This window comes from Felis catus, chromosome E1, assembly GCF_018350175.1.
Source record: "Felis catus isolate Fca126 chromosome E1, F.catus_Fca126_mat1.0, whole genome shotgun sequence".
Classification (NCBI taxonomy): Eukaryota; Metazoa; Chordata; class Mammalia; order Carnivora; family Felidae; genus Felis; species Felis catus.
The window spans coordinates 27,564,960-27,585,995 of record NC_058381.1 but is presented as its reverse complement, the minus strand read 5'-3'; positions in this window follow the sequence as shown (position 1 = coordinate 27,585,995).

Sequence of the window (21,036 nt, the reverse complement as noted above, 5' to 3'; positions counted from 1 at the left end):
TTTTTTTTTAACGCTTATTTTATCTTTGAGAGAGAGAGTGCAAGCAGAGGAGGGACAGAGTGGGAGACAAAAGATTTGAAGCAAGCTCTGCAATGTCAGCACAGAGGCCAAGGTGGGGCTCGAACCTACAAACCGTGAGATCATGACCCGAGGCAAAGTTGGACACTTAACTGAGCCACCCAGCAAAGCAAATTTTTTTTGCTTTGCCCCTAGCAAAGCAAATTTTAAGAAATGTGATATAGTGAAATGGACAGAATGGAGGAGATGGTCCCTCCAGACCTAGAATGCTCTTGTTGATTTGAAAGGTAAAATGCAGGGAAAGGATAAGGAACATATAACTAAAAGATATTTATCTTAAGGTAGAAGTACAAGAATGGAGACAAGAAACACGAAATGGGTAGAAGATTTTGAGAAGTACAGGACCATGAAAACGGTGATAAGTAAAAGTGCAAACTTTTCAACTATAAGCTTAATCAAGGTAGGAACTGGCATAACATTTATTCAATAAATAATATTTATTGAATAGTTATTATGTATTTAGCATTTAACGGGTTTTTCTCATTTAATCCCCACACAGATTTTTTTTTTTGATTTTTCAATGTTTATTCATTTTTGGGGGGGGAGGGGCAGAGAGAGTGGGAGACACTGACTCCGAAGCAGACTCCAGGCTCTGAGCTGTCAGCACAAAGCCTGATGCAGGGCTTGAACCCACAAACCATGAGGTCACGACCTGAGCTGAAGTTGGACACTTAACTGACTGAGCCACCCAGGAGCACCCCCACAATAGGTATTTAAATAGGTATTATTAGCTTTATTATTTTATTAGAGATCAGGAAATTGACATTCAAAGGGCACAAAATGTATTCACAGATGGAATTCCTACCCAGTTCTGGCTTCAAGGACAAGATCATCTTCCAATGAGGTGATAACTCCCTCTCCTGGAATGCTTACAGTTATTACCATCTGTGCCATTCATCATCACAGTATTTTACTCCTTTGTTATTTATTTGGTCTCATCACTCCACTGCCTGCAGGTTTAGCTCCCTAGGGCATGCAACACCCTTCCCAATCTGACTCCTACTATTTTTCCAGTCTTCTTTCTCTCTTCCCATTCTAAGCCATCCTTGGTGACAGAATCAGTTTTGTCCAAAGCTAGTTCTGATCAAAACTGCTGCTTCAAAACCTTCGCTTAACTTGTTACTTTTCTGATAAAGTTTAAACTCCTTAACATATTATGTTTCGACTTACCATTCCAGACTCCATACCCATTCTAAATAACCAGAACTTCAGTTACACCCAACAAGTGCACTGTTCTCTGTGCAGCACTATTCAGCACCTCCTCAGTAATCCCCATTTGTTGCCTTTCCTCAACTCCTCCCCAGCGATCCCACTTTCCTGTACCTTCACACAAGTTCTTTCTGCTCCTTGAAATGCACTTTCTCCTTTCTTTGGCTGGTGAACTTTTGCTTACATAGTATCAATATTTGTTTACATGGTATGCCAAATACTACCTCCTTGATGGAGCCTTTCCTGGGGTGTTTTACTACCCAGCTTTGTATTATTTTGACCATCTATTTATTTTCCCAAAAGTCTATGAGCTCCCCAAGGGCAAGGAAATAGACATATTCATCTATGTCTTCAGAGCCTGGCATACAATATATACTCAATAGATGTTGTGAACAGTGAATTACCTAACAATTCTTCTACAAGGCTAGTACATCCCTCCACTAGATTACACACTTTTTACATTAATTTATTCCTCAATGACTGACAATAACCACCGACAATGTTATAAAAAGAAAAAAGACTTTGCTCTGCACTCTTCCCACCAAGGCAAACAAAAGAAAAATATCTCTGGTATCTCAGGTTAATATTAATAAGAAATTTGGGTGATGAATATATTACTAAGAAGTACAAAGAAATACCCGAATAAGTGGAGAAATAAATCATATTTCTGAAGGAGAATACTAATTAGTATAAATGTACTGATATTATCAAATAAATTCTTAGTGTGGATTAGTTTCCATCCAATTCTCAAAAGAGGTTTCGGGTTTTTTGTTGGTTTGTTTTCATTTGAGTTCTAAGACCAATGTTTGAAAAGTTCATCTGGAGGGGTGCCTGGCTGGCTTTGTTGATAGAGCATACATCTGTTGATCCCAGGGGCCCTGAGTTTGAGCTCTGTGTTGGCTGTAGAGTTTACTTAAAAAAGAAAAAAAAAGAAAAAGTTTGGGGCGCCTGGGCAGCTCAGTCGGTTAAGTGTCTGACTTCGGCTTGGTCATGATCTCATTGTTTGGGGGTTGGAGCCCCACAGTGGACTCTCTGCTATCAGCACAGAGCCTGCTTCACATCCTTTCTCTCCTCTTTCTGCTCCTTCCCCACTCACGCTCTCTCTCAAAAAATGAATAAACTTAAAAAAATAAAGAAAAAAGTTTATGTGGAGTGTTTATTGTGCAATTATTTCAACTTTTTTAATATCTGAGAATTTTCATTATTATTATTTTTTTTTTAATTTTTTTTTCAACGTTTATTTATTTTGGGGACAGAGAGAGACAGAGCATGAACGGGGGAGGAGCAGAGAGAGAGGGAGACACAGAATCGGAAACAGGCTCCAGGCTCTGAGCCATCAGCCCAGAGCCCGACGCGGGGCTCGAACTCACGGACCGCGAGATCGTGACCTGGCTGAAGTCGGACGCTTAACCGACTGCGCCACCCAGGCGCCCCTCATTATTATGTGTAAAAACAGTCAATTTGGAAGAATGTGTAGGCACACCAGCAAGGAAAGTATTACAAAAGGATAGTGAATGTGGGTGTGGGCTTGCTCCATCACAGTTTAAAATGTTATTTCAGTAATCAAAACTAGAACAGAAGGGGGCGCCTGGGTGGCTCAGTCGATTGGGGATCCAACTTCATGCTTTCATAGTTTGTCGGTTCAAGCCCCGCGTCAGGCTCTGTGCTGACAGCTCAGTGCCTAGAATCTGCTTCGGATTCCGTGTCTCCCTCTCTCTCTGCCTCTCCCCTGCTTGCGCTGTCTCTCTCAAAAACAAAACAAAACAAAACAAAACAAAAAACAAAAAAACAAAAACAAATCTAGAACAGAAGCGAGACAAATCAATGGAATACAAATAGATATCCTTGAAACAGATGTTAGGATAGATAAGTCTATGACACTTTCATTATATTTGTTAAACAAACATTTATACAAAGGTTACTGTTCTAGATTCTTTACTTACATATACCTACTCATTGATACTTTAACTAATTTAACTAAAAATCGGTCTCTGGAGCCAGACTGCCTGTGTTCAGATTCTGTCCCTGCCATTTACTAGCTGTGTGACCTTGAAAAAGTTACTAAACTTCTCTGTTTCCTTAGGTACAAAATGTAGATAATAAGTTACCAATCTCATATAATTTTTAAGAGATTAAGTTAATATTTTATAAAGGATGCATCACAATAGGTAAGAAGTAATATCATCAATGGTGTAAGAAAATTGGATAAAAGTACCTAGTTGGAGTTTTGCCTCATATAAGATACTGAAAATAAATTCCAGGATTTAAAGAAATATATCAAAAAAAAAAAAAAAAAAAAGAAAGAAAGCATAAAATATTTAGAAGAAAACACATATGCATATTTAACTAATTCTAAAAACTGATGACTTTCTAAGTAGAAAGGGAAAAAGAAATAATATATCATAAAAATTAAAAGTTTAAAATGAACAAGTTAGAAAAAGAAAAGACTTAGAAATAGAATAAATGGGATAAATGACAGGTAGAATATACTTTTATCTCAACTTTTATAAATCAGGGAAGTATTATAGAAAAGAGGAAAATTACATAAACAATTTACAGAAGAAAAATACAAATAGTCTAATGGCTATAATTATGTAGAAAAATGTTCAATCTCACAAAGGAAGGCCATTTAAACCAATGATGTATTATTTTAAACTAATAAATATGGTTAGGATTTAAACATAGAAATGCTTGGGGTACCTGGGTGGCTCAATTTGCTGAGCATTAAACTCTTGATTTTGGCTCAGGTCATGATCTCATGGTCATGGGATCAAACCCCCTGTTGGGCCTTGTGTTGAGTGTGGAACCTGCTTGGGATTCTCTCTCTCCCTCTCCCTCTGGTTTGTGCTCTTTCTCTCTCAAAATAAATAAACATTAAAAATAAATAAATAGAATGCTTAATGTCAACAAATGTATCACAAGAAGGCACTCCTGTAAAGAATAAATTTGGTATGATCTTAAACAAATTTTTTTTTAATGTTTATTTATATTTGAGAGAGAGAGAGACAGAGCGCAAGCAGGGAAGGGGCAGAGAGACGGAGACAGAATCTGAAGCAGGCTCTGCCAGCACAGAGCCCGACGCAGGGCTTGAACTCACAAGCAGTGTGATTATGACCTGAGCTGAAGTCAGACATTTAACTGACTGAGCCGCTCTGGCACCCCTAAATTTGGTATATTTTGAAGAGCATTTTAGAAAAATTCATTGATTTTGAAACTGTTCATATATGTTGATCCTGTGATCTATTTGTTATGAGTTGAATTGTTTCCATCCAAGAGATAAGTTGAGGTCCTAACCCCTTGTACTTCAGAATGTAACTTTATTTAGAAATAGGGTCATTGCAGATGTTATTAGTAAGATGAAGTCATGCTGGAATAGGAAGAGTTATTAATTCAATAGGATCATTGTCTTATAAGAAAGGAGTATACCATGTGAAGACAAATGCACAGAGAGAAGATGACTGTGTGGCTATGGAGGCAGAGATTGGAGTTGTTTATCTACAATAGTGCCCCCCTTGTGTGTGTGGGGTATGTTCCAAGATCCCCTGTGCATGCCTGACATGGCAGATAGTATCAAATCCCATAAAAACGATGTTTTTTTCCTGTGCATACCTATAACAAAGTTTAATTTACAGGCTAGGCACAGTAAGAGATTAACAACAAAGATTAATAACAAAATAGAATAATTATAATAATGTACTGTAATAAAAGTTACATGAATATGGTTTCTCTCAAAATATCTTATTGTACTGTACTCACGCTTCTTCCTGTGATGATGTGAGATGATAAAATGCCTATGTGATGAGACAAAGTGAGGTGAATGACGCAGGCATGTGACGCAGTGCTAGGCCGCTATGGACTTTCCCAGGATCCATCAGGAGGATCATCTGCTTCCTGCAGGTGGTTGATCTGGGGTAACTGAAACCACAGAAAGTGAAACTATGGATAAGGGGCTTATAAAAGTACTGTAAATGCCAAGGAATGCCAAGGATTGCCAGCAAACAACACAAGATAAAATTAAAAAGGCAAGAAAGAATTTTCCTCTACAGTTTTCAGAAGGAGCAGGGCCCTGCTGATTTTGGACTGTGAGACAGTAAATTTCTTATTTTAAACTACCCAGTTAGTGGTAGTCTATTATGGAAGCCCTAGGAAAGTAATGCACTATCCTTGGGGAATAATTAATATGAATAAAAATATATGTTCAAGAGTACTTATTGAATTATTCATAATTGCAAAAATTTAGAAGTGATCATAATGTATAAACAATACTGGCATTATTAAATGAAATAATAATTTATAAGGTAGAATATTATGGTGACAATAAAAATCATATTTTTGAAAGTCTAGGTAAATGTTTTATGATATAATAGTGAGAAAGGGCAAGAAATAACAGTATATTCCATATGACTCAAATTTCATTTTAAACTTTTTAAAAAGTCCATCTACTTATTTTTGAGAGAGAGAGCATGCACGCAGGGGAGGGGCAGAGAGAGAGAGAGAGAGGAAGAGAGAAGATTCCAAGCAGGCTCTGCACTGTCAGCTCCTGACATGGGGCTGTCATGAACCATGAGATCATGACCTAAGCTGAAATCAAGAGGCTGATGCTTAACTGACTGAGTCACCCAGGTGCCCCTCAAATTTTATTTAAAAAAAAATCATAAATTACAGGAGTCTCTGGGTGGCTCAGTTGGTTAAGTGTCTGACTCTTTTTTTTAATTTGTTTTTTAACGTTTATTTATTTTTGAGACAGAGAGAGACAGAGCATGAACAGGGGAGGGGCAGAGAGAGAGGGAGACACAGAATCCGAAACAGGCCCCAGGCTCTGAGCTGTCAGCACAGAGCCCGACGCAGGGCTCAAACTCACGGACCGTGAGATCATGACCTGAGCCAAAGTTGGACGCCCAACCGACCAAGCCACCCAGGTGCCTCAAGTGTCTGACTCTTAATCTCAGCTCAGGTATCGATCTCTGGGTTATGGGTTCAAACCCCACATTGGGCTCCACACTGGGCTCTGTGCTGCACGTGGCACCTACTTAAAAAAAATAATAATAAATAACTAAAAAATAAAAATAAAACTCATAAATTACATGTTTATAGGGAAAAAAAAGCTGGTGGTAAGGGCGCCTGGCTGGCTCAGTTGGTAGAACATGTGACTCTTGATCTCAGGGTAGTAAGTTCAAGCCCCATATTGGGAGTAGAGATTACTTAAAAATGAAATCTTAAAAAAAAAAGCTGGTGGTAAATTCTCTAAAGGTTAGATTTTTGTCTATAATTTCTACAGTTATAGCAAAGTATAGATGTTAGAAATGTCGGAAAAAAAAGAGACAGTCTATATAAATGTGATGGTCTCAGGGGCAAAGAAAAAGAATAACAATAGTAATTTGCCTATTTACCAGGATCCGTACAATGTACTCGGCATACACAATTTTGTTTAATTTTTATTTGCTTATGCAAATCATTTTAGTCACATCAGTAGTAATGGACAGAATTGAGTTATGTACCCAGGCTGCCTAATTCCAAATTCTGTGTTATTTATTATCCATTCTATGTTGCCATATACTATTCACATTTTTGACCCTAGAATTGGATTCCTAGAAAGGTACCCTACAGACATACTTAAAAAAAAATTTTTTTAAATGTTTATTTATTTTTGAGAGAGAGACAGACTGAGAGTGGGGGAGCAGCAGAGAAAGAGGGAGACACAGAATCTGAAACAGGCTCCAGGCTCTGAGCTGTCAGCACAGAGCATGATGCGGTGCTCAAACTCATAATGGCGAGATCATGACCTAGGCTGAAGTCAGATGCTCAACCAGTTGAGCCACCCAGGCGTCCCTACCCTAAAGACATACTAAAAAAAAAAAAAAAAAAAAAAAAAGCCAACAATATATAGTGCAATGTTAGAAAAGAGAATAATTTGAAACAATACAATTTTCTAACAATAGAAGAAATGACTATAGTATGGTTCACCTTCATAATGGATTACCTTAGACTTTATAAAAGATAATGGAGACCCTATGGATATGAAAAAATATTTCAGATACAATATTCAGTAAAAGAAAAGCAGAATACAAGGTGGAGTGGTTATATTCATTGATTGCACAAACATAAAAATATGTATGTATAGGAATGCAATTGAAAGTAGTTATAGACTGTGGTTGTAATAGATTGGATATAATTTTTTCCCTCAGAATAGGTTAGTTTTTTAAAAATTATCTGAGGGGTTCCTCAGTGGCTCAGTTGGTTGAGTGTCCGATTTCAGCTCAGGTCATGATCTCCTGGTTTGTGAGTTCGAGCCCCACATTGGGATCCCAAGAGTCTGCTTGGGATTCTCTCTCTCCCTCTCTCTCTGCCCCTGTCCCTCCCTCCCTTTCTCTCAAAATAAATAAAATTTAAAAAAAATAAAAAAAAATTATCTGAGAAGAGTTTTTTCAAATAATCACCTTCTCAAAACACTGGCCCCCAGGCCAGTTTCTTTCTTTACCAGCACCTCTTCTGCTCAGAACAGCTTTCCATTTAGTGTTTGCTTCTGTTCAGCTCCACAGCATGATCTCTTGCCACTCATATTCATGTGAACAAGGTTGACCCAAATAGAAATTGCACATTCCTAAAAGTCACTTGACCATTTTTTCTATCTGTGCTGTGACAATGTTGAGCTGCACATTTTATTGAATAATTTGTCCTCCTTTTTTTTCTTTGCAAAACAGGGTCTCCCTCCACCCCATTATAACAGTATTTGAGCATAGCTGTAACCTTTAGACACCTGTATGCTGCCATTGGTCACAGGGTTTCTCAATGTCAGCATTATTGACAAGTGGGCTCAGATAACTTTTTGCTGTGTCTTGTGCATTATAGGATGTTTAGCAGAATTTCTGGCCTCTTATTACTAGATGTCAGTAGCATTTCCCCCCAAAAGTGTGACAAAGACATCTCCAGATATTGCCAAATGATCCCTGAGGCTGGGGGACAAAATCCTGGATGAGAACCACTGGACTGAAGTGGCTTAAGGTGAGAACCTGTAGTTGGCCAGTTATACCCTTATTTCACCACCAGAGGTCTCCCTAGACCCCATTATGGTTCTAATCTGGAAAATCTAGGGCTATGGCTACCACCAAATAGGTTGATTTCATGACCAGATGGGTGATGACAGCAAAAGGTTTACAAACAAAAGCATTTGATCAATCTCCTGTGCAGAAGAATTCCAAATAAATAATATAGATATTCCATTCTAAAGGAGGGGAGCATAAATCCCAAAAGTGTGGGCTATATGCAGAGACTTCCTGCCAAAGAATATAGTATTGAAAGGGTAGTGGGGAGTAATAGCAGTGGAGAGACCTGACAAACATGACCTCAACCAGGTGTTTGAGGTCAACATCAACACTGATAAATTATATTGATAGTATGTCCTTTGATATGATGTGATAAAAATGGCACTTTACCTCTATGACCTTCCTCCCCAAACCCCATAATCTCAGTCTGATCATGAGAAAAATATGAGACAAATTCAAATAGAAGGACATCCTACAAAATACCTGAGCAGAACTCCTCAAAGTTGTCAAGGTCATTAAAAACAAGGAAAGTCTGAGAAACTCACAGTCAAGAGGAGTTGGAGACATGACAACTAAACATAAGATAGTCTCCTGGATGAGATTCTGGGATAGAAAAGGACATTAGGTAAAAAGTAAGGAAATCTGAATAACTATGAACTTAAGTTAATAAAAAAGTATCAATATTGGCTCATTAAATTGTAATGAATGTACCATACTAATATGAAATGTTAATAAGGGGAAATTGTGTGCAGGGGCAGGATTATATGGAAACTCTGTACTGAGCTTAATTTTTCTGTAAATCTAAAACTGCTCAAAATTAAATCTTTTAATTTTTTAAAAAGCATCTGATCAAGCACTGTTTTGGTAAAAGAAACGAAAAAGTTTTGAAAATGGTGTGTTTGCTAGGATTCTGATTTCCGATTTAATTAGAAATGCCACCATCATGAAGCAATCAATCCCCTCACTTTATGCAGGAGTATCAGGTAAGAAAGGCAAAGATTGGTGCCAAAGACAACTTAATGGAATAAAGGAGCCCAAATACTTAATAAAATTCTTGGAGATTATTTCTATACTAACGAGTAGATAAATGTGGCACAATCATATAATGAGAATATCAATTCTCATTATGTTGTATCTCATTGATACCCCTTTGAAGTTTGTACTATATTCCAGTACTGTATTCAACTGAGGAAGACTGAGTCTCAAAGAGATTATACCTTTGCTCAAGATCATAGAGCTACTAAGTAACAAAACTAAAATTCAAAATTTTACATCTGATGTTAAAGTTTTTGCCTGTGACTCCTATGCATTCTTTTCTGCCTATATTTGGCAGCTGAGGTTATTAACCATCACTGTAGAGTAAGTATTGCATACTTAAAAGAGTGCTGAGCAAAAAACAGAAGTCTGGGTCCTCAGCTCAGAATATCAATTTCCTTACCAAAAAATTATGGATAATAATACCTGTCCTGCTTACCTCATTGGGTTATTTTAAGAGTCGAATGAAAGAATCTATGAGAAAATGTCTTGCAACCTGTGAAGTGTGGCCTTGTATCATTAACACGTTTTTTACTTTTGCAGCTTTTTGCAAATATGTCTGTGAGCTAATTGCAAAATGGAATGTGAGCAGATGATTGAGTGGAGTTTCAGAACAGAAGGCTTACAAGAGAATTGTGTCAGGTTCAAATACTCCTTTTGAATGCAAGATCTTAAGTCTGTGGTCCTCATCACTGACTGCACTTCTCACCTAGGGAGCTTTCAAAGGCATCCATGCCTACGTTGTTCTGCCTCAGACCAATTAAATCACAATTGCTAGGGGTGGGGCACTGTCAGTGTTATGTTTAAAAAACTCTCCCAGTGATTCTAATATGCCATGAAGGCCGAGAACTGCCATCCTAACTGATCTAAAGTCAGCCCAGTTCCATGGGGCCCACCATACCCTTTCTGCACAGGCTGCTCCTCACTCCTGGAAATTGCTAGAGTTGGAATATTGCCATCAGGCAGTGAGGCTAATATAAAAGTCTGGTCAGCCAAGCTGCTAGTACAGCTAATGATATTGTCGTTTGACTAAAGGAAATGGATCTATTTCAGTTTCATTCAAAGAAGGAAGTGTCCAGTCTGGGGGGGGGGGGGAGAGTGCCACAGAGGTTGGCTAAGCAATTATTTAGGGCTCTGCCACAATCACCAGCCAGGATAGCAGAGGGTCTGCTCTGAGCCTTTGTAAACTTGGCTCTGCAGGTTAGTTTATCTTGGCTATCATGTTGTCTGAAGAGCCCTTGTTGGGATCCTGTGCCTTGCTGCCTATCAAACCAAAGCAACAATCAGCTTACAAATTAGTGTATCAACAGTGCAAAATCTGAGGCCATAGAAGAAAAAGCTCTTGAGCAAGAATAACATTAGGTGTGCTACAGAGTTAATGTAATTCAGAGCTAGAAACGCCCTTCTTTTAGAAACAGGCCCAGTTTCCTAAATGTATTGCTCCATGGGACCTCCAGTGAAAGAATTTTGATTACAGCACCACCATGAGAGAGTACCAAGATGGAGAAGTCATCTGGGGGAACTGAGGGTCCCTGTCGTCTAGGGTCTGGGCTACATCTTGACAAACCCAGGAACTCATTGTGTCGTAACACTCAGAGGTGAGCAGTCTCTTAGGGATAAACCCACATTAACCAAGCTCACAAGAAGTCCAATCCTGAATGACACAATGATTAGACATTAATATTGGATGGTACATTCTCTACTTGTAGGAAAGACAACACATTTGAATCATAAATTAAACCTTAAAATCAAGGATACAATTAAGAAATTAGGTGATCATGGGGCGCCTGGGTGGCTCAGTCGGTTAAGCGCCTGACTTTGGCTCAGGTCATGATCTCACAGTTCATGAGTTTGAGCCCCGCGTTGGGCTCTGGGCTGATGGCTCAGAGCCTGGAGACTGTTTCTGATTCTGTGTCTCCCTCTCTCTCTGCCCCTCCCCCGTTCATGCTCTGTCTCTCTCTGTCCCAAAAATAAATAAACGTTGAAAAAAAAAAAAAGAAAAAGAAATTAGGTGATCATAAAAGATAGTATCTTCAAGCTATTGTACTGGATTCATTCAATCTCTCTGTAGAGGTGACCAGTTAGGTAGAATGAAATGCTGGCACCTTCTGTCTGGATTACGTTGGAGAGTCATTGACAAATTCTTGCTATTCAGGGGTCACTTTTTCAAACCAGGGGTCTCCAAATTTTTCTGGTTGTGTTTTTCTTAGCAGGAAAACACAAATAAAAATTTAAAAAAGTGTAAATCCATTTTTCAAATCATCTGCAGATAATTTTGAATTTTTTTTTTTTTGTATCATCTTCTTGTCAGACCTGACAAGAATGTTATTGCTTTTACTGAATAACATATCTGACAGCTTATATTAAAGGTAAGAGAAATGTCAGCCCTACCATTTTATTTGCTTGGGTTTTAATTATTAGTATCATCTTTAACTTGTGGTTTCGTTGAAGGAATTTTGTTAAGCCCTTGTCCACTTTGTGAGAGTTAACTAAGTGAAAACTGAATACTGTACCATAATATAATCTATAAGCCCATTGAAAAGGGCTTAGCAAACTGCAAGATTCCCTACCCTGTGCTGAGAGGCAAGCATGAGTGAGGCCATGGTCAACCTCCAGTTGTGGAATTCCCATTCTTCACTGGGATACTTCAGTAATGAACGAGGCAGTTCTTCAGACAATGTATAATACAATGCATTCACTCAGAGCCTAGAATATTTTACAGCTTTGGATACAATACAACACAATGCAATACAGTACAATACAATACAATACAATACAATACAATACAATACTATAGTTCTTAGAAATTAGGCCCTTAATCCTGAATTGGACATGGGCAGTCCTTAGTCTCTGTCTCGCTGTTTGCTGAGTAGGTGAGTCTTTTATGTAGATGTTAAATCTGTTTCATCATATTTTGATTCTCTTTATTGATATGTCTTGAGGGGAACTTTATCTGAAGTTTTGGGGGTGCCTAAGGACTATACTGCTCTATAAGAACCATAAAATGAGAATGAGGGAGCCATAGTTATCATATTTTACTATTAGGAGAATGGTTTTATTTAAATTCAGAAGCAAAACAGCTAAACACAGAGTTAATTTGGTTGAAGGGATCAGGATGAACTAGTTTCAAACCTCTCTCTTCAGAGACTTCACCTACAGGGTTTCCCAGGAATGGGAAGCCTTCTGCAGAGTTTGAAAATGACAGCCCTAGAACATTAAAAAATTGGTTGAGATGGAATTTTGCTATAATTAGTGCTGTGTTATAGGTAAGTCTGCAGGAACTAGAGACAAGGGGGATCCCATGTACAGTTTGTCTGCAATGAATTAAGAATAAAAAAAATTCTGATCCATGTTTTATCCTAAAGATATTATAGCATAGAGTTTTAGAATTTGGACTCTATAGTCAGACAGTGTGTGTTATTCTTTTCATTTCCTCCATAGAGAACTTAATTTTATTTAGTTTTTTTTATTTTTTTAAATTTATTTATTTTTGAGAGAGAGAAAGAGAGAGAGAGAGAGCATAAGTGAGACCGAGGGAGGGACAGAGAGAATCTGAAGCAGCCTCCACACTGACAGCAGAGAGCCTGATGTGGGGCTTGAACTCAGGAACTGTGAGATCATGACCTGTGCCGAAGTCTGATGCTTGACTGACAGAGCCATCCAGGCACCCCAATTTTATTTTTTAATAGGTTAATACATACATGTGATACTATACGGTAAGGTTCCCTCCCATTCCTAACCCTCCCTCCCCTAGTTCTTCTCCCCAGCGGCAACCACAGATACAAGCTTCTTGAGCATTTTTCTAGAGGTGGTAAAGGCATATTCAAGCATACTTGTATATATACTGCACGTAAATATATATTTTAAAACAAATGGTGGCAGGGGCTCAGTCATTCAGTTGGACGTCCGACTTTTGATTTCGGTTTAGGTCACGAACTCATGGATCATGGATTTGAGCCCCGCATCTGGCACTGTGCTGACAGTGCAGAGCCTGCTTGGGATTCTCTCTTTCCCTCTCTCTCTGTCCCTCCCCTGCTCGTGCATGTGTGCGCTCTCTCTCAAAATAAATAAATAAAACTTAAAAAATAAAACAAACCCCCCCCCCAAAAAAACCCCAAAAACAAATGGTGGCATACTTTGTACAATTGCTCTTTACTGTGCTTTTTTTTTCCCATTTAATTCTTGTAATTGGTTCACTCTTCATTCATTCAACTCATATTTATTAAGCACTGTGATAGACTGGAATATTGTTCTCTACTCCTCATGATAGGGTTATACATCCTGCTCTCTGCCCTTTGACTTCGGAGACTCTTCCAGTTAGAGAAGGTATAATATACTTCTCTCTTGACTTTGGTTTTGGCCATGTTTTCTGGCCAATGGATTGTGGGTAGAAGTGACAGTGTGTCATTCTAAGTAGAGGCTTTAAGGGACATCATATGCTTTCATGTACTTGTTGAAACTACAGTGGTCCATAAATGAGCAGATACTAGAAGCCAATCTAAACCTAACCTGTGACCCTCAGCCAAGAGCACTGCCACCATAGCTGCCCTACATATCCATGAGGGGGAAAAAAAAAAACCATGTTTTTGTATAAGGCATTGATATTTTGGGGTTGCTTGTTATCACAGCCAGGAGCAAATTAAGGCTATTATGTGCTCAAACAGTATTCTAGGTGCTTAAGTTCATTAGGAATCAAACAAAAATCCTCACCCTCATGGAGGACCTACATGCAGACCTGACTTTTTAATGGCTGCATAGTATTCCTTTGTATAGAGGCATTGTGATTTATTCAACCAGTCCTTTTTTTAAATTTTATTTTATTTATTTATTTTGAGAGTGAGGGTGGGGCAGAGTCTGAGAGGGAGAAGAAAATCCCAAGCAGGCTCCTTGCTATTAGTACGGAGCATGACCTGGAGCCCGAAGTCACACACCATGAGATCATGACCTGAGCCAAAATCAAGAGTAGGACACTTCATCAACTGAGCCACCCAGGTGCCCCTCAACCAGACCTTTACTGATGGATTTAGGTTATCTCAAAGCATCAGTCTCAAAAGTTGAAAAGCATATTTCCAACATAAATGCATAGAAAGCACATATCAAGTCTTAATTTAACTTATAATGAAGAACCCACCAGGATGACAAAGTTGGTTTGAAAGAGAATACGAAAGTTGAATAATGTAGTCAATGGATAAAAAGAAATTCTGAAATAAAATTGTTAATTTTGATACAAAACTGGCTAATGGCCTATAGGGTAAAAATAATTTTTGAGGTTTTCTTCTACTGGACAGAAGAAATAATCATTCCCCATTGTCAGTTTTAGAGAGTTGTAAAATGTCTGGGCTTTAATCAACGGCAAAATTACATTCTCCAGAGACAGTTTTTGCTAATACTAACAATGCTACAATATCCTTTTATACTCATTTTTGTGTGCATGTGTGAGCATATTTTAAGGAAAAGTTTCTAGAAGCGAAATTTCTGAGTATATTAATTTCTACTTTTGAGAGAGGTTACCAAATTGCCCTTCATAGAAATCATACCAATTTAACTTATTTCAAACAACATATGAATGGCTGTTTCTTCATATCTTTTCTACACAATGTTATCGAAACTTTTGCTAGCTGCCAATCTGATAGAATAAAAATAGCACCTCATTATGATTTTAATTTAATTTTTTTCTTACTATTACTATGATTGATTGAATATTTTTTCGTATCTTTATAAGTTATTTCTTTTTCCTCTACCATGAACTGTCACTTTATCATCTTTGCCTTCAGAAAAATGAGCCCTTATCTGTCATATGTGTTCCAAATTTTTTTTTCACAGTTTCAGACATATTTTTAATCCTATTTTCGAGCTATTTACTATTTACTAGCTGTGTGACCTTGGGCAAATTAATTAACATCTCAGAGCTTAAGTTTACTCATTTGTAAAATAGGGATAATAACATAGTCCTCGATCCCATATTTGAAGTTCTGGGATACAGATTTTAATAATTTTTTTTTAATGTGGGGCGCCTGGGTAGCTCAGTCGGTTGAGCATCCGACTTCGGCTCAGGTCACGGTCTCACGGTCTGGTCTGTGAGTTCAAGCCCTGTGTCAGGCTCTGTGCTGACAGCTCAGAGCCTGGAGCCTGCTTCAGATTCTGTGTCTCCCTCTCTTTCTGTCCCTGCCCCTCTTGCACTCTGTCTCTCTCTCAAAAATAAATAAACACTGGGGCGCCTGGGTGGCGCAGTCGGTTAAGCGTCCGACTTTAGCCAGGTCACGATCTCGCGGTCCGTGAGTTCGAGCCCCGCATCAGGCTCTGGGCTGATGGCTCAGAGCCTGGAGCCTGTTTCCGATTCTGTGTCTCCCTCTCTCTGCCCCTCCCCCATTCATGCTCTGTCTCTCTCTGTCCCAAAAATAAAATAAACGTTGAAAAAAAAAATTAAAAAAAAAATAAACACGTAAAAAGTTTTTTTAAATAATAAAAAAATAAATTTTTTTTTTTAATGTTTAGTTTTGAGAGAGTGAGAGTGGGGGGAAGGGCAGAGAGAGATCGAGACACAGAATCTGAAGCAGGCTCCAGGCTCTGCACGGTCAGCACAGAACCTGATGCCAGGCTCAAAGTCATGAACCAAGAGACCATGACCTGAGCTTAAGTCAGATGCTTAACTGACTGAGCCCCCCAGGCATCCAGGGATAGAGATGTTTTAAATTCTAGGAGCTTTTAGTGTGCATGCACTGTATGTAACGTAAAATCCCAGGGAGTGGGAGCTCTTCAAGCATTAATATTCCTATAAGAAACATATGAATATACTAGATGGGATTAATAAAGCCTGTGAATGACCTCATGTTAGTTGAAGTTTGCCATCAAAGGAGCTGCATATGTTTTGTTTTGTTTTGTTTTTGTCTTAGAAAGTGGAGCATGGGAAAAATCTGCCATGGTTTATTATATTGGTTTGTTGAAAGTTAAAAAATTTTGTGCAGAAGAGAGACATCCTCAATGGTATAGTAACTGATTGGGAGATATATCTACTGATTAGACAAATATTGAGACTAGCCCACATGGGAAGGACTGGGTAAGAAAAGATACTCCATGAGGACGCTATTAGAAGTTTGTGAAAATAAAGTAAGGAAAATATAATTGCTTGTATTCTGTCATTTTTTTTACCCTACAGATTTTAATTATTGAATACTACTGCTCTGCTTTTGTTCCATATGAGCTCTGTCAAACTCACTTTTGATTTTCAGACTTTTTTGGATTTCGAACTGTGCTTAGGGTATGTAGACCTGTGGTATCTTCCTCCATAAGGTTGTTGTGAAGATTGGATTAAATCAAACAATGCATGTAAAGTGTCTATACCAGCTCCTAGAACATAGGAAGAGCAAGATAAATCTTATTGTTACTGTTGTTTTTAAGATGGAAGTGCTAAGCCCTTATAACTCTTGTTTCCAGGCCCTTTAGCTTGGCAAAGGGTTTTGCTTTACTTGATGTTCAGATACGTTTCCTTGTAAAGGCGACTGAGATATTTGAAGAGAAGAGGAGAGAAGCATTTTTATTCTTTGATGGTAGGGAATAAAGAGAATGACTGGACTTTGAAGCCAGATAGGTCAGGGTTCAAATTCCATGCGATCAGCTTTAAAAAAAAGAGTGAGAAAATTACCTATCTTCCAGGTTGCTTTGAGGATTAAATATAGCTAGATAGAATAGAAACTGCTCTGTACACAATATGTGCTCAATAAATAATGGCAGTTTTTTGTTAGGGTATGTTCAGGAGGGCTGAGGTACAACACTTAACCCATTTGCAGTCTGAAAAGCATATAATCAGCCACTTTCATGACTGAAAATGAAGGAGTTGGACAAGGATCAGAGAAAGCATTTATTGTACATAAAGAAACAAAGCACTGTTACCATGATCTGTTCACAGGAAGATGGCACCAAGCCTTCCTCTGTGAGGTAATGTCATGGGACTTTAGGGGGGGGGGTGGCGGGGGAGGAGGGGATATAATGAAGCCTGGGATGAGCAACTTCCCCTCCCCACACAGGCAGAGGGCAGTGTTTTCCCAGGTGATATGGTAGTGTGAAAGCTTGTAGCCTTTAACCTCCAGGAACTTTCTATTGTACTGTGATTTTAAAATGTAGGTTGCCTCTATTACTATAGGATACCCTGACATTTCAGGTTTAATGTTGTCATACTACAAAGTAAGACTGATATCTGTTGATCAGTATACTCTGAGGACCGATGCTATCCATTCCTGCTTGCATCCCTACTGGATTCAATTCACATATAAACCTCAAGAGGGCCTACCATGTGCCAGGTGCTGAAAATACAAAGACATCTGATAAGGTTCCAGCCCAAGAGGCACTGGCAGAAGGGTGGATAACTGATAACTCCTACTAGGGAATGCAGAGTGTTGAGTGATATAATAGAGCTATGAATAAAGTGCTGTGAAGGTACTGAGGAGAAAAAGAATGAATTCTTCTAGGGAGGTTAAGGGAAATTCTTCCAAAGGAGTGACATTTGATCTGATCTTTGGACTGAGTCATTAAGCAAAAAGGCTTTGAGATGGAATGATGAGAAGAAAAAGCAGAGGGGGAAGGTGGGGGGTTAAGGAGAGAATAATGTTCTAAGTGAAAGAAACTGTGGAGACAAAGATGTGAGGCTGTGGACATGTTCATTCGTTTGTTCAGTTAGTTACTGAACAAACAAATATTGGTTGAGAATCAGACACTCTTCTTGGCACTAGGAATACAACAGGAAGCAAGACAGACCAAGGTCCCTGATGCTTTCATGGAGTTTACACTTTAGAGCTGGATGGGACAGAAACAGAAGACGAATAAACAAACGAACAAGGTAATTTCAGAGAGTTATATGTGTCATGAAGAAAATAAGGTGGGAGAGAGTATGATAGAGAGTACTCTGGGAGGGGGAGCAGAATGAAGATTGGGTGGTTGGAAGAGGCATTTGACCTGAGAACCAAGTAGCAAGGAGGCAGTCTTCTGTGGCAAAGTGTTTCCGGCGGAAGGAACAGCAAATAAAAATACTGTTAACAGGACTAGGCCTGGCGTTATTTGAGGAACAGAAAGGCAGCCATCTTGACTGTAGCAGCATGAGCAAAGGAGAGGCAGGGGAAGACCAGAGAGGTTTGGCAGAGCTGGTTAGCAGGGCCTTATGGACCAACTTAAGGAGTTTGTTTTGAAAAAGTACCATTTGGTGTTGTACAGAGAATGGATTGGAAGAAGGGAGATCAGCTGTTGGTTACTCTAGGCAAGAGATGTGGGTGGTTTCACCCAGGGTGGTAGAACAGAGCAAATATATATTTTTGAAGTAGAGCTGACAAGATCTGCTGATGGATTGGTGTGGGGATGGGGGAAAGGAACATGTAAACATATGAAATACAACGATGTGAATGTGGCAACAGTGGGAACGTGGGACTGGAGAGGTTGCTGGAAAAGAATGGCTGTTAAGGCTTTGGGAATGAATGAATTTGGCCTCATGCAGAGGAGACAAGGGTACTGGGCTATTGACAAAGCCATACTGATAACCTGTCTGGGAAGCCAGGAACATCTCCAACTTTTACTGCCCAGGATTTTTTTTTTTTTTTAAAGAGCTCTTTGGTAAAATCTGAACAACTTTTTGACTTTCCCTACATTCTCTCCATCTCATTTTTTGCCCTACAGGATAAATATCTGTCTATTCTCATACACTGTCCATTGGCCCCAGCTTCTCTCCTGGGTAGTCTTCAGAATTCTACCATCCAAGTGAAGCAGGAAGTTCTGCATGTAATAGGCACTGAGTATGTGTGTACAGAGGGGCAGTCAGAAGTGTTTGCTTTCAGTGAGGGACAGAAGTCGCTTCTACTACTTGTTCCACTTCTACCTTCATGCTTAGCAACTCACCATGCTTGGCCCTTTTGACTGGGAAGAGGTATGATCAGGCTTAGTAAATATTTTTTGTTGTTGCCATTGGCTGGCTGGCTGGTTCTATTGTCTCCTGGTCCTACCGTCTGATTCCCTTCTCCAGTCCCCTGCATACACACAGCAGGCCTGCAGGGGTCCTCAGATCTCCCTCTGAACCACTGCACCAAGCTTGTCCTCCTAAGCTAATGTTATCTTTTATTTAAACAGAAACAGTAGCCACCAATCTTGTTACATAACATCCCAGTATCCTAGGGTGTTAAACTAATGCAGCATCTACTGTTGGGGAGTGTTGATGTGGCAACACAAAAACTCTCTAGAATATTGCTGAAATGTTGTAACAAGTTTGACTTCCTGGCTTTACTTAGAATTTTGGAGGGGAAGGGACTTTAAAGATCAGGCTATCTGGATCTTTGTTTTCAACTGTGAAAACTAAGGCCTAGAGAGACAAAGAAATTTGCCCAGGGGGCACATCGGGGCTAGAAATCAAGCTCTTGATAATCTAAAGAATCCATCACGTTTTAGATAAAGGATTAAGTGTTAAACCTTTCTTGTTTGTGATTCTTTCTTATCTGAAAAGGTTTCTTTTCTTTTCTTTTCTTTTTTTTCAGCTTTAGGCTTTCTAGGTTTGTCAAATGTGAACAGTGATAGTGACATGGTGCTCCGGATTACACACCCAAACTGCAAATTTGAGACTGATACGTATGTATGATGCTGATGAATTTGAGGTATTTGTGTTGTTTTTTATAAACTTTTTACTGACATTAGGACTGGATTCACATCCAACCATACAAGGTATATTAACTGAACACAGTATGAATGCAATGTATAGTATCTGAATCAAATATATTTTAAAGACAGCTGGATGGAGTTGCAGGTGAAGCTACAGCCACCTGGGGATCTACCTCAGTAACATTCTTAGTTTATGTCCAAACCAGTATATGAAAGGGAGTTGAAGTCAGCGGTATCTCCAGAGGCATCTCACATCCTGAGACCTGCTCAATAAAACATGGGGTTTCCTACTGCTCTCTGGGGAATTGCAGAACTTTAGTGGTGAAGTGAAAAGGCTGGGCTGCTCTCTTCCCCTGACCCCTGCCAGCATTCTTTCTCAAACTGACCTGTTTTCCTGCAGGGAGACTGCCCCACTCCACCCACCTGGTGCCTTCCTGGATTTCCTGACTGCCTGGGCTTATTTTTTAACCTTCTCTTACTTGAAAAGCACCATTTCACTGACCCAGAACGTGGGCTGCTCCCTCTGTTCACTGGCCATTCCACTTTTCTGGGCTAGCCATCCGCATTTCCCTTCAAAAGCTTTGGAAAATCGGCAGCAATAGGGGGCTGGGCGCCTTCCAATTCCCCTACCACGTCTTTCCTACTTGTAACTCGCTGAAATTACTAGCAGAGCAGGGAGAAGTGGAGAAATGGCTTGCCTCTGAGTAGGGCCTGGGCTGGGTTGGCATTATTTTATTAAATTCAATTGGACCGGATCCTGAGAACCTCTTAAGGTAACTTAGGCTCTGAGTTAGAGCTGGCTAAGGTGTAAGGAGCGGGTTACTGTCTTGACCCTACAAGCACCATTACAGCTTCCCCACTTCTATTCCTAGGTTCTAGGAATCCCAGCCTTGACCTGCGGACAAACCCCAAACACAAATAAAAGGTCTCCCCTCAGGCACTGAAAGCCCACCCTGCTCAGACCCGGCACTCCGCACTCCCCGCACCCCTGCCCGGCCAGCGCCGAGGGGTGGGGGTGGGAGGCTGGGGAAGCGGGGGGCGG